Source organism: Hemibagrus wyckioides, linkage group LG07 (genome assembly GCF_019097595.1).
Source record: "Hemibagrus wyckioides isolate EC202008001 linkage group LG07, SWU_Hwy_1.0, whole genome shotgun sequence".
NCBI classification, from domain to species: Eukaryota; Metazoa; Chordata; class Actinopteri; order Siluriformes; family Bagridae; genus Hemibagrus; species Hemibagrus wyckioides.
The window spans coordinates 20,529,825-20,545,387 of NC_080716.1; the positions used below are offsets into that span (position 1 = coordinate 20,529,825).

Sequence of the window (15,563 nt, forward strand, 5' to 3'; positions counted from 1 at the left end):
GTCCCCTGCCGGCTGGTGTACACGCGCATTTGGGGGGTTGGGGGGGGTCCTCAGGCACCTCCATTTGGATCGCCAGTAATGACGGGTGGAGACAGGGACAACTCCTCCAAAGGGTGTCTGCACTGGGAAAGAAGGCAGCTACCTGCTTATAATGGATACACACAATTATGGCCCTGTCCCGGATAGGGAGTCTCTGCAAAAGAATGGCTGGGTGGCGTGGAGAAGAGTTCAATCTCTTGATAAGAGCTCCTTCTATAATCTTTGTTTGCCACCTATTAACTGTATAGGTTGAACTGGGGTTCTTAACCCTCAATGGCTCGGTTTTATAAATAAGATAAATGTAAGTTGCTTTTGACAAGTGGCATGAATATAAATGAATCATAGACAATCCACCTAGCGGCATATTTTCAGATAGTGGGAGGAGACTGGAGAACAAACTGGAGACTCTTGAGCTGTGAGGTATCAATTCTGTAAGTTCTATTAAACCATGATCATGATATTATTGTCATGTCCTCTCTGATCCATTAAAAATTGAGAATAGTTGTGCATGTGCCAATAATGTGTTAGATGTCAAATTTATATTGATATTATATTTAAAATGCCAAGTATTTATTTTTGTGCAAATTTCAAATTAATTGTCACTACCTCAGTTTCATTAAATACTGTCAAATGCTAACAGGCAATTGTAAATAAAATATGATGTGTGTTGTGAATTAGGATGTGAATATGTGAAGGATGAAAATTCATTTTTGTTAAAGTGGTACACAATAGGTACATGAAAATTGTTTTTCTTAATATTCTAACAAGTTTGTTAGTTAATGGTCATATGACATCTTAATATTTGTATGTGTCTAATATATACTACCACAAATCATTCTGATCTACACTGACTTAATTTTGTAAGGAGCCCAAAACTAGGACATTTTTGTCTATTACTTGTAGATTTTTTTTCAGAGATCGCCCAAGATAACATAATACACACAAATTCTATAACATAATTTTGCCATTATGTAACTCAGACATTTAAAAAAGAAATCATGTGATTCACACATGGGCAAAATTATTGGTACCCTTCCATTAAAGAAAGAATATCCCACAATGGTCACTGAAATAACTTTAAACTAAAAAAACAGTTTTCAAGGGTGCCTTCTCCAAACTGCGTGTTTCAACTCTTTCCACAGATGTTCGATAGGATTTAGATTAAGGATCATACAAGGCCACTTCAGAATAGTCCAGTGTTTTGTTCTTAGCCATTCTTGGTGTTTTTAGCTATGTGGTTTAGGTCATTATCCTGTTGGAGAACCCATGACTTGTGACTGAGACCAAGCTTTCTGACACTGGGCAGCACATTTCACTCCAGAATGCCTTGATAGTCTTGAGATTTCACTGTACTCTGCACAGATTCAAGACACCCTGTGCCAGATGCAGCAATGCAGACCCAGAACATAACCGGGCCTCCTCCCTGTTTCACAGAACATGATGTGACTTACCAAAAAGCTCCAGTTTTGTCTCATCTGTTCAAAGGAAATTCCCCCAGAAGCTTTGTGGCATTTCGGCAAATTCCAGTCTTGTTTTTTTTATTAGTTGCTTTGGAGTCCTCCTTGGTCGTTTTTCATGCAGTCCACTTTGGCTCATGAAACAGCGACCAATGGTGCAATCTGACACTGATGTACATTGACCTTTGAGTTCGCCTATAATCTCTTTGGAAGTTGTACTGAATTCTTTGGTACCATTTGAATGATCTGTCTCTTCAATTTGTCATAAATTTTCCTCTTGCAGACCCATCCATGGAGGTTGGCTGCAGTCCTGTGGACCTTAAACTTGTGAATAATATGTGCAATAGTCACAGGAACATCAGTCTGCTTAGAGAGGGTTTTATAGCTTTTACCTTTAACATGCATGTCTATAATTTTCCTTCTAATCTCCTGAGACAACTCTCTCCTTAGTTTTCTGTGGTCCATGTTCAGTGTGGTGCACACCATTATACCAAACAGAATCATGACTACTTTTCACCCTTTAAATAGGCAGAGAGACTAATTACAAGTTTGAAGACATATGTGATGCTAATTACAGGACATACTTTTTAATTTAACATGTCCCTATGGTCATTTTTATTTTCAATCTTTTCTAGAGGTACCATCATTTTTCTCCAGGCCAGGTTTATTAGTTTTTTTTATGCTTCTGTTGAACCAAAATTCAAAAGCAATGTCTGATTTTCATTAGTAAATTTTCAGTAAATTTTTATTTATTATTACTTTTGTCTGTTTCAAGATATTTTAGTCACCATTGTGGGTTTTTCTTACTTTAATGGAAGGGTACCAACAATTTTGTCCACGTGTGTATATGCTGGGAACTGGATAAAAAATAAAAAAGAATAATTCAGACATCATGCAAACAGTCACGTCTATTCTATTTCTATGTATTTGGAATTGGGTATGTATGAAAAAAATATACAATATTGTATTCATAATAGTCTCAATCTATCCATACCTCGAGTTGCGCATGTGCACAAGAAAGGGATGCAGAAATCAGCTCAATGTGTGTGTGCTTTTATATATTTTCATTTTCTCAGAAGTGAAACCTTAAATGTATTTTAATTTTCTCAGAAACAAACCTTGTAATGAAACGAGGGGTCTGAAGGCCTGTGGTGATTCTTTGAACTGATGCTATTTTCAGTCAATTCTTCTAGATGAATATGTAAGCACAGGCTGGGTTTTAAATATCTGTTTTATCATCAGATAAGCTGAATAGGCATTATTTCAAAATATCTGGTATCTATTTCTAAAAATACATTAAATACCTTTTAGAAAGGATATGCATATACTGACACTTATAATTTATAAGGTTAGAAATTATCAATTATCTTGACAAATATATTTCACACATATACTTAAATATGCAGAAATTTGTTCTCTTTCTCTTTGCCCTAGATGGAATGCCAGTGTATTGCAACACGCACATTTACTAACACATTTGGACTTTATATGGGGAAGTATTAGCTTAGTGCTTAACCCTCATGTGCTTAGATTAAATATATATAAATATAAATAAGTTAAATGTATGTTGCTCTTGGTAAGGGCATCTGTCAAATGCCATAAATTTAATCATAATGTAAATGCATTATAGATAGTCCACCTAATAGCATATTTTCAGATAGTGGGAGGTGGCTGGAGAACTAAGAGGAAACCCACAGGATCATGGATGCTTATGACCAAACTGTTAACCCTTGAGCTGTGATGCAGCAACATTAGCACTATATCTGGCATAAATATAAATTCTGTAAGTTCACCTTTACATTTACAGCATACACCCTTATCCGGAGCAACTTACATTTATCTCATTTATACAACTGAGCAATTAAGAGTTAAGGCCTTGTCCAAGGACCCAGCATTGGTAGCTTAGTAGTGCTGGGATTTCAAACTCACAACCTTCCAATCAGTAGGCTTTTTTATTTTTATATTTTATTATAGATGTATTTTATTAAACAAGGGAAAAATGAATAAAACCGGCCTTAATTTAGTAAGTCATCGGAATTTGTAGCCACAATAAATACTATATACAACAATATGATTTTCTTTTTGTTTTTTAATGAAATATTTCATTTACGTAATATTAAAATGATGTTATGGTGTGTGTGTGTGTGTGTGTGAAGGCATGAAGCACTATGTTATCTTCTCAAAAAGAAATTCTACAAGCAGTAGGAAAGCATCCCAGTTTTGGATGAGCTCCTTAAAAATGAAAGAAGTGTAGATCAGAAGGATTCATATTAGGCATGTACAAATACTGAGACTTTATTAATCTCATCAGTCCCCAAGTCACTTTACTGTCAACAATAGAGCACTGACTTGTATAAATGCAGGGAACATATTTATAAAACATATTAATCTATTAGCAAGATGTAGAAACAAATTCTTATTTCATGTCCATGGTATATCTGCTTTCCCCGCTCTGTTTTGCTGCAGTGATCAGAAAATTGTGGGCATTGTGCGTGAGGTGGAGTTCAAGATTCAAGATTCAAGAAGCTTTATTGTCATTTCAACCACATATAGCTGACGCAGTACATAGTGAAATGAAACAACGTTTCTCTAGGACCTGGTGCTACATAAACATACAACAAAGAGTTCAACACAAAAACACCACCGCAGAGCTAGAACAGAAGTTTGTCTTAGCCACGTAAAGTGCACAGTGTGCAGCTAGGTGCAAACAGAGCATAGACAAGACAGTGAAAAAGACAATAAATACAAGAAAGACAACACAAAAGAACACAGGACACTTAGCGCCGAAAAGAAAGAAAAGAACATGTGTAATGAAATGTAAGTGAAATAAAATAAGGTAAAATGAAATGATGTAAAAAATATTGTACAAAAACACAACAGCAGCGGTTGAGGTAGTGCAAATAGAAATAAACAAAAATACAACTATAGCATCAGATGACAGGTTGAGGTAGTACAATAAGTAATGAACAATATAAATTATGTGTGTGCGTGTGTGTGCGTCCACACAGTCGAGAGAGAGAGTGTGTGTGTGTGTATATGTGTGTGAGAGAGACAGAGAGTTGTATACAGTTTAGTCCTGAGTGTGTGTGTGTGAGAGAGAGTGTAGAACCCTTCAGTCCTGGGTGTTGAGGAGCCTGATGGCTTGAGGAAGAAACTGTTACACAGTCTGGTTGTGAGGGCCCGAATGCTCTGGCACCTCTTTCCAGATGGCAGGAGGGTGAAGAGTGCATGTGAGGGGTGTGTGGGGTCATCCGCAATGCTGTTAGCTTTTGTGGGTTAGGATTTTGCTAGGATTTTGTGGGTTGCAAAATCCTGATGAGCAACTGAGATGAGATTGGTGTCAGTACTACTCCCTCTGTTTAATACTAATGTCTCCTCAAAGTTCCTAATATGACCCTTTTTCTGGTTAAGTGTGTGGACTACAATTTATTGGAAAAAAATAATGGGTTTAGTTCCAGCTGTAAAAATGTTGTGATCATTTAAATAATAGCATTTAAATAATGTAAGGGGATTTTAGAGTGTGATCCTAAACCCACCAATTAGCAGCAGCTCTATAGAGCATTAAGGGACACACTTAAGAATGGAGTGTGGTGTGGCTGGTCTATAGGCCTATGAGTCTGAAAAAGATTCAGAAACTTAAATAGAAAGGATAATAATGAGAAGAATAAAAGAATAATACAGACGTGTCACGTCCCCAGTGTCCTTGAAACTGTATGTATGCGTGAAACTGCGTAAAAGTAAAAGGAATAATCCAGACATGTCACGTTTATTTTGTTATCTATTTGGAATTGGGTATGTCAGAAAAAAATATACACTGTTGTATTCATAACAATCTTAATGTATCCTTAAAATATTATTAAAATAACATTTATATTCAATTTATATTGATATTTTGTTGATTTTACTTTTATATTTATATTACTAAATTAATAAACTAAACTTTTCTTAATAATTCGCATTAAAAAGCATGAAAATGTATAAATTGCCACGAAATTAGCCATAAACGCCTTTGCAGGATTTTGCGAGGATTAGTTAGGATTAGTTAAGAGTTGACACTCTTAAATGTTCGTGCTAAATTTCAGCAGTTTGAACAGGGTATTGCTGGTCCAGTCTAATGCTATGGGTAATGGCTAACTGTTATTACAAGTTTAAAATGAATAAAATCAGTTGTATTGTGAACATATTGCCATGTGTTAATATTACAGTTCTACACTATTATTTGTACAGTACCTGTACTTATTTATTCTATTTTAAGGTTACTTTTTACCATTTCGTTTTTTTTTTCTTTTCAGTTCCTTACAGTTCCTTGTATATAATATATATTTCTTTCTTTCTCTCTTCCACGTTAATTAGAGCAACTGTAACATCACAAAGCAATTTCCCCCTGGGATTAATAAAATTCTTTGAATCTTGAATTGAATGGCAGTATCACATAATAAGAAACATTTTCAATCTTTGGTATGTTTGTTGTTGCTGTCTATAAAATGACATCCCTGTGTATAAATACTTAAAATATATCTTGTGTTTGGTTTGTACAGTTTGCCAGTGAAGACTGATTGTTATCATACTATGCATAATGGAGAGTTCTGATAAAGAGGTATGCATTGAGCTTTGTTCTTTATCTATTTGATTTCCTGATTCACATACCAGGATGTTCGGTAGATATTTGACTGAACTCATCTTTCATAACTTTGTTTAACTATTTCCAAACCAAGCAATCTGAAGAAGCCAGAGAGTTTGCTGACAAAGGGCTGCAACTAAATCTTTCTGAAAAACAGTCTGCAGAGTCACATCTTAAAGAGGAGACAGTCACTTCAGAAGGTACTGATATAAAATCTTTAGCAGCTGATCATAATTGCTGAGTTGAAATATTTTTGTTGTTCACAGATGCTCCTGCACCATATGACATTCATTGCAGGCAATGGGGACTGATTTTGCTAGACTTCAGTGGAAGTGTGTAAACAGCATATCAGCATATGAGCTGCGGTGGTCCAGCAGCACATCCCCAAGCATCCAAAATTTTTCACAGCATTATGCTGAAGTGTCAGGCCTGCGCCCAGGCACCGAGTACACTTTTACTGTGGTTGCAGTCCCAGAAAATGTCAACCGGAGTTCAACAGCCAAAGTGTCAGTGTATACAAGTAATAACAAGTCTAAAGTATTTATAGTGACATATGTCTAATAACATTTCCATTTAATTCACCATGCCATTACTACTCCAACTCTCTTTTCATTTCAGTTCCAAACCCACCTGAAAGCTTCAAGGTTAAGAATATCAGTAGTACATCAGTTACCCTAACCTGGCATCCACCTGCTTCCTTAGAACAGAAATACCATGTGGTGTGTTCCCATAATAGTGTGACTGTTCATGAAGACAAAACCGAAACTAACACACTAGTTATCAGTAACCTGACTCCAGGAGAGACATACTCCTTCCACATTGCAGCAGTGCTTAAAAATGGCACCAGAAGCGAGACAGCTGGGTTAGATGCCCATACTTGTATTTTTACACTTTGCAAATCTTTACATTTAATGGCAGCTAGGTTTTTTTTTCCAGAATTTTCATTTTGGTGTTTGAAATGTCTTCTTTTATTTATTTTCTGTTAACAGTAACCAGTCTCGAGAGCTTTCTTCAGGACTTGGGTCTGAAGTAACACCTCACTGTTAAACTCTCACTGAGTACTGTACTACAGATACACAAAGGCACAGTGGCAGATGATCCAGCCGTCAGATTTACTCAAGAAAATTATGATGGTGAATGTGACTGCAAGAGATGCCAAATGTCTTCCATCAACTGATGAGGATGAAGACATGGATTTGGATTTCTATAGTGATCTGGAGAGTTTTGTCCTCAACCAGGACTTTAGTCATACAGTAAATCCTTTAGACATCATAACTGCACTCTTCCTTTGCTCAGACAGTTTTCTTCAACAAGAGATTGCCTTGAAAATGTCTATGTGCCAGTTCTCTGTGCCTTTACTGTTTCCTAATTGTGACACACAGCAGAGCATGCTCATGCTTTGGGCCTTAAGAGATACTGTGAAGAAATACAGACCACACTCCTTGTCTGATCCAAGAGGGTTTGTGGAAGACAGGATCATTCTAGCAGACTTACCCTTAGTGTCCTTTGTAAGACTTGGAGACTGTAGCATTTCCAAATCTCAAATCTTGAACAAACTGCTCAGTAATCCACAGCAATATCATGACACATTTGTGCACCATGACATGGACTGTGGAGACATCCCAAGAAAAATATCAAATGGTTTGGTGGAGATCAGCTGGTACTTACCTTGTGGAAATAAAAACATAGACATCTTCCCAGAACCTGTGGCCATTGCAAACCTGAGAGGGGACATGAGTACATTTGAGACTCAGTACTCATTTCTTTGTCAGATTTCTACAGCAGTTTTTGTGTTCTTTGACAATTTTGACACAAACCATCAGCTACTCACCAATACACATGTAAAAGCACAGTTGTTTTTGGTGGGTAATGCACACAGCAAAGCCTTCAACCTGGATTTGTTGAAAAGAACAGCTGCTGCACTGAACTTGACAAAAAGCAACATCATTCTAAAGAATAAACAAAATGATGCAGAGTTTGTCAAGAGCCTGTGTTGTGCTGTGAGTGATGTTGTTAAAATCAAGTCAATGACTGTACAACTTGAGAAGATGACCACAGTTGCACATAATTTAGGAATTTTGATTGATGAAGACAATAAGGAGTGCCAAAATGCAAAAGAAAATGCAAAGGCAATCACTAGCAAGATACAGGACACACTAAAGTTTAAGGAAGAACATCTCCCTTTGCAGGGTGAGATCTGGAAGAAACTGGGAAAAATAGAGAAAGAGGAGTGTAGGCTTCGTAAAGCTGGGGATAAGAACATTGAGAAATATAAAGGTGAACTTGCTGAACAGAAGATGGAACTCAGGAAGCAGCAAAGCAGCTATGAAATGTCAATAGCTATGTCCTGCTTCATAAGTGCACTGTCAAGTTCCACTCTTGAGAGATCTTTCTTCCTGAAATGGATGCGAATGAATCTGGACAATTTATCCCGCAAGAAACTATCCAATCTTAGAGAAAAGTACAAGGAGAAATGTCAACAATCTTCTGAGAAGAAGGATGAGATTGCAGAACTTGACAGGCAGATCTCAAACAGTGCTTTAGGAATTGAACACTTTTTGAGGGAAATGGGTCAGCTATATGAAGCTGCTGTCTCCCTTCCAGAAAATCTACAATCACGACAACAAATGCTACACTTACCCAAACTGTGTGCTGAGCTCCTGTTACAGGGATTCCCTCTTGAACTAGTTGATGGAGATGCTTCAAATATACCACTAAAGTGGATTAGTGATGTACTGAAAGAGCTGAATACTTTAGTGCAAACTAAGAAGAAGATCATGGTAGTCACAGTATTAGGAGTGCAGAGCACAGGAAAGTCTACCCTACTAAACACCATGTTTGGGGTTCAGTTTGCAGTCAGCAGTGGAAGATGCACACGAGGAGCGTTCATGTTGATGATCAAAGTCACAGACAAATTCAGAGAAGTACTTAACTGTGATCATTTAGTGATCATTGATACTGAGGGACTGAAATCACCTGAGCTGGCACAGCTAGATGACAGCTATGAACATGACAATGAACTGGCTACACTTGTTGTTGGACTGAGTGACATTACCATCATCAACATTGCCATGGAGAACTCTACAGAAATGAAGGACATTCTGCAGATTGTGGTGCATGCATTCCTCAGGATGAAGGAAGTAGGCAAAAAACCCATGTGTGCATTCGTACATCAGAATGTAGCTGATGTCTCAGCACACGACAAAAACATGAGAGACAGGAAGCTTCTCTTAGAGCAGCTGAATGAGATGACTGAGGCAGCAGCCAAGATGGAAAACAAAGAAATGTACAAGAAGTTTACTGATGTAATGGAGTATGATCCAGAGACTGGTAACTGGTATATACCTGGGCTCTGGCATGGAAACCCACCAATGGCACCAGTGAATGCAGGCTACTCTGAAACTGTCTATGACTTCAAAAAGAACATAATGAACATTCTTGTAAACAAAAAGATATCTACCAACAACATTGAAGAATTTCTGGAGTGGACAAAAAGCTTATGGAATGCAGTAAAATATGAAAATTTCATATTCAGCTTTAGGAACAGCTTGGTAGCTGATGCATACATGAAGCTGTGCACTGAATTCCATAAATGGGAATGGTCTTTCAAAAAGGACATGTATAAGTGGTTAACATCTGCTGAAACCAGAGTGTCCAATTTTGAGATCATGAAATCACAATTTGACAAAACAAACCTACAAGATTTACTGAGGACCCTAAAAGACGAGGCCTCCTCAGAGCTTGATAAATGGGAAAAGACCACTTTGGAAAACCTCAACAAATACTTTGAGCAAACAGAGGGTCATGTCTATCTCGTGGAAAAGTACAAAGAAGACTTTGTGAACAGTGCAAAATCCCTTAGGAGGGAAACAGAAAACTCAGTGCTGAATAAACTAGAGGCAGTTATTGAGATTAGAACAAGAAAGAATAATTTGGACACCATCAAGAAAACGCATACTGACAGAATAGAAAAGAAAATGCTCAACCTTCTGAAGGAGCTCATAAACAGATGTTCAGAAACTATGTCTGAAGAGAATCTCAACAACATCTTTGAAAGCCTGTGGCAGGAAACACTGGAAGAATTGTCATTTAAAGGCTTGAGGAGACAAATAATATCTGACAGTGTTTTTAAACAGTTACGAATGAACATGAAACAAAAGGGAAGCTCTGTCTCTCAAAGGTTAAACAGAGGGAATCTGGATCAATACAGCAAAGAGATGTTTGTTGTTACACCAGAAAGTGTTTTTGAAAAAGCTCTTGAATTTGTGCATGGTCATTTATTTGAACAAACAGTGAGACTACAAGAGATGTCAGACAGTGTCATTGATGCATGTATGCAGTTAATTAATGACAAGAAAGAGGGAAAATCAGATTACCATGACACCTACATTCAGGAGATCCTTCATATAATTGATACAAAATTGACGTCATTAAAGAAATTGAATTTTTCTGATGAATTTGAACTCTCTCTAAAGCTGCACATTTGTGCTATTTCTGCAAGAGAATTCCAGGCCATGCATGACAGTTTTATTGAAGAGAACGACCCACGCAGATGCCTCAAGCAATTCAAAGAGAAGTACCGTGCTGATTTCAAAGATCTGTTCAGTAATCGTGATCAGTGTCAGAGGAAGGCTGAAGAATTCACAAAACTCTGCCTGAGCCCTGCAGTTGAGACATTCATCTGTAACTCACTGGGACTAGACATTATCGATACAATGCTGCAAGGGGAACATGCATTTCAATTCAGCACACGTTCATTTTTTCAGTACTCTATTTTAAAACAACTTCTGGATGACAATAATTTTGAGAACTATGTGGCCTACATACGTTCATGTGAACGCTTTGTTAAGGAGTGGGTATTAAAAAAAATTGAAGACTGATTTTCTAAAGGAAACAAACTTGGTTTGGAAGAGCAGCATCTCAAAGGAGTTACTATGGAGATAAAGGATGCCTTCAGTAAAAAGTAATACAGGAGACAAATGAAAATGAAAGCATAAAGGTATTTATTCAGAACATTTGCAGAGAGCTTGGAAAAAAACTTGTCATTCCAAATGATGTCTTGGAAGCAGTCATGGTTTTGAACAATGCCAAACAGGATCAATTTGTCCACTGGCTCACACAGTCTGTGGAGGAAATGGAAGAATCACTGAAGTTTAAGAAGGATGACCTTCATAACAAACTAAAAACACTCAAAATCAAACCCCAGGATGAGCTGTTCAAGCGTGTTTGGCTGCGGGAAACAGTGTCCATTCTGCGAAACACCATGTGAGGCAGGAGGAGAAGCTCATACAATACACGTTGCTTCTGTACACAGACCTCAAGGACTTAATTCACACAGCGATGTACACTCAAAGAAATTAGTCACTAACATTTGTTCCACTGATGTGAACAATGATAGAAACTTCAGATGCCGAGAGACCCAACATGCAGATCATCCTTTCAAGAAATGCAGGAAGATCTTTCCAGACTGGCACATCCCTGCAGATCCCAGCATACAGGCCTCAGACTACTGGAAATATGTGATGTCAAAATTTAATGTTCAGTTTGCAGAAGAGTATGATGCAAAACCTGCAGATATTCCCCCAGTGTGGAAAAAAATCACAAAGGAAGAAGCAGAAAAACGTTTGAAGGAGTGTTTTAGTATCAAGTAAATACTAGTGAAAAATCATCAGGATAAGGGATTAAAGAACACTTTTGGCTTGATTTCAAAATGATATCAGAATGTTTTTTCTGATCCTTCCATTAGTCCATCCCAAGACATCACATGACATCTCAAAATCAGCCATATTAGGTCTTTTCTAGTTCCTTGAACTTTCTCTTTTAAAATTCAAACCAGCAGAGAATACTGTGCATTTTAATGATTTTGAAAAGCACAAGAATTACTGTTATGTCTTTGGATATTAAACTTCAATGAGAAATGGTTATTTTCTTTAATTTGGTAAGAATTAAATTTAAAACCTAATTCATTTTCACTAACCATCAATTTAAATATATTTAGGCAACATTGTTGTATCTATGTAACTTTTTTGGCATGTGTGATTATTAGATAAATATATATTATTAAAAATATAAAAGATAATACATTTAAATCAAAACTTAGATCTTAGTTTATAGAAAGGTGACAGTATGATACTAAAGTCATTACAACATTTTTGCCTTGTAATCAAAATCAATGTAATGTGTTTAACTTTCAGTAAACCTGTGACTCTTTCTAAAACAAACATTCATATGTATAAATATAAACTCATGAATCACATTATTAGGAACACCTGTACACCTACACATTTATGCAATTATCTAATCAGCCAATCATGTGGCAGCAGTGCAAAGCATTAAATCAAGCAGATACAGGTCAACAGTTTCAGCCAATTTTAATTTAAGATGTCTTTATCTATCACATATTACTGCACAGTCAAATTCTTTTTCCGCATATCCCATCATGGGGTGTTGGGTTCCCTGTAGCAGCTGGGGTTAAGGGCCTTACTCAAGGACCCAACTGTGGCAGCTTAGCGGTGTTAGGTCTTGAACCCAAATCTTCCAGACAATGACCCAGAGCCTTTACACTTGAGCTACCACTGCCACATTCACATCATGTTCACATCAGAATGAGGAAAAATGTTTTTCACCAGTGATTTTGACTGTGGCATTATTGCTGGTGCCAAATGTCTGCCCTGAGGATATCTAAAACTGTCCGTCTTCTGGGATTTTCACACACAACAGTCTCTAGAGTCTCAATAAAGAAAAAACATCTGCAGATAGAAACACCTTGTTGAAGAGAGGTCAAGCATGAGACTGGTTAGAGCTGACAGAAAGGCTGTATCAAGGCCAGTTATTTTGTTATTTATATTTGAGATCAAAAGATGAATGAGATGATAGAAATACAGCTTTCATTTTCATGTATATATTTACATATACATATTTGCAATTAAAACCACTGAAGTAGACTAATATATTGGAAAATATTTTGTAAATTAATATTTTGAAAAAAAATGCAGGGTGTCCCAAAAGTCTTCATATTTTAACACACATATTATTCAGGTAGTTTTTAAGAATGCCTTGGACAAAAAGGACTTTAAAAGGAAACATGGCAAGCACATCACACATGATGCTGTGGGACTTCATAATAAGGATGTTTTGTAAATAATGTTACATTTTGCTATAGTGTAGTATCTGTTCTTATCAGTTTAATATCTGATATGTCCCCTATTCAGGGGCTATATGTTTAAATGTAAATTTAGTTTTTGTAACAGTGAGATGGAATAGGGTTTTGCTCAACACATCAGTCTTGTATTGTGTCTATGGAGTTTTGCGAGTCCATGTTAATCCAGTTCCCTCTGTAGGGAAACATATTTTGAGGTCACTTTGGAATCTATTGTAACATTTCTCTTTGAATAATTATTTACATATCCCAGCTCTTGATCACAAAATGGTGATCAAATCAGACAGTGATCAGGACCTGTGAACTAGCTGACAGTTGGGGGGCCAACTCTGTGGATCTTACTCCCATTGAATGATTTGTTTAAGAGTATCACCTCTAGGCTTTTGCATTGTCATGCCAGGGAGTTGACACCTGTGAGGTCTAAAAGAAAAAAAAAAGAAAACCCACACATTTTGTCTTGTTTGTTTGTCTTTCGTCTTCTTTTTTCCTTTTTCAGACAGGTTTCATGAACTCAATACTGCAGCACCCGCTAGCTGAACCATCTACATCTATAGAGAACCATCTGGAGAACTTAATGTTGCCCAGATTAATGGAAGATACTGCAGAACAGATGTTCTGCTATTTGTCTTCATTGTTGTTGAGTATTCATGTATCAATTACTGTTATAGTGTTGCTTTTGGATTGTTAGTATCTTGCTTTTATGTTGAGTTTATCCTAGCATTATCTAGTCTTGGTTTGGTCCTTTGTTATATATATATTTTTTCAAATTTTTGGTTCTTTTGCCTGTATTTGTTTGTTAGTTTATGTAATGAAGACTCTTACAATCTGTCAGAAAGAAAGGAATAAAAGTGAAGACTAAGGATTAACCTAAGGAAATTAAGAATAAGGTCATATTAGGCATATGTTAGGAAAAGATTTAAAAATTACGATTGGCGATCCTACACAAATTTTAATAACCTGATTTACAACTGAATGAAGATTTCTAGTTACTTGGTGTCAGACTTGCAGCACAGTAAAACAACATCTTTTTTTTCTGATGCAGCTTAGCTTCCCTTGTCCTTTGCTGCTGAATAGATAAGGTTTTTTAGATTGATATTTAAATTAGGGTTAAATTAAGAAGGTGATTACATGATTATCAGGGCAGTTAGTCAATTATCAGTAATGACCTAGACAAGGCCATTCTTCAAAACTCAACACAAAAAGAAGAATGTGAAGGATATGACACTGAGGCCAGCAGTCATTCAGAAGGAGTTCCATTTCCAGAGAGTGGAGTGAAACTGCACCAGACAAACATTTCAAGAGCTCTACATAATTAAGGACTATATGGGAGGGCAGATAGAAAGAAACTATTGCTCAAGAAAAGCCACATGAAAGTGTGAATGTTACCCAGCAATGATTTTATTTGGGCTAGTTTAAAAATGCTGTGTGTGGTGCATATCTAATACAGACAATACCACAATCAACACCATTCACACAGTGAAATATGGTAGTGGGGGCATCATGCTCTGTGAAAATAGAAGGGAGAATGGATGCAAGCTCTGAGCGGTGCACTGAAGACGTTCAAGTTCAAGATGTTCACTCTCAAACTTATTGCGTCACAGATCAGGTCCAAGGACTGGTTTGTGACGTTAGACATATTTTCATATAGCTATTTTGCCAGAACACAGGACGTTCCTCAGGTTTGCCTTCTGGGTAGAAACATACCAGTATTGTTTTCTTCCTTTCAGTATAGCCTTGTCACCACGCACTTTTACGAAGTGCATGGATGTTGCCCTGGTGCTGCTGCATCTCCAGGGCATCTGTGTACTGAATTACCTGGACAACTGGCTCGTCCTGGCCCAGTTGAAGGCCATGACAGCCAGTCATCGAGATGCTGTGCTTGCCCATATGAGGTCTCTAGGCCTCAGGTTGAACCCAGAGAAGTGTGTACTTTCTCCTTCTCAGAGAATCACCTTCTTGGGGGTAGTTTGGGATTCCACTGTGATGCGGTCATGTCTATCTCCTGCTCGGGTGGCTTCCATACTGTTAGCAGTGAATGCTATTTGGCTCGACCAAAGCCTCTCAGAGAGTGCTCGGCCTCATGGCAACAGCAGCCAACATTATCCCTTTGGGTCTGCTTCACATGAGGCCATTCCAGTTCTGGCTCAGAGGTGCAGGCTTTCATCCCTGTGCAGCACCACAGTAGTTTATTATATCAATCATCAGGGCGGTCTGCATTCGCAACCTCTGCTCTGGGCAGAGACCAGGTTTCTTTTGCTGAGAGCGATTTTCCAGAGCACATAAATTG

General features: G+C 37.4%; 1 non-coding gene and 1 pseudogene across 1 annotated transcript; both read left to right on the forward strand.

The window, feature by feature from the left end:
• The first annotated feature begins 6,072 nt into the window (after positions 1–6,072).
• On the forward strand, positions 6,073–11,791 carry LOC131355722 (interferon-induced very large GTPase 1-like; annotated as a pseudogene).
• A 1,468-nt stretch (positions 11,792–13,259) lies between these two features.
• On the forward strand, positions 13,260–13,452 carry LOC131357017 (U2 spliceosomal RNA). The gene has a single exon (XR_009205213.1). It is a non-coding gene; the product is annotated as a U2 spliceosomal RNA (small nuclear RNA).
• The last annotated feature ends 2,111 nt before the right edge of the window (positions 13,453–15,563 follow it).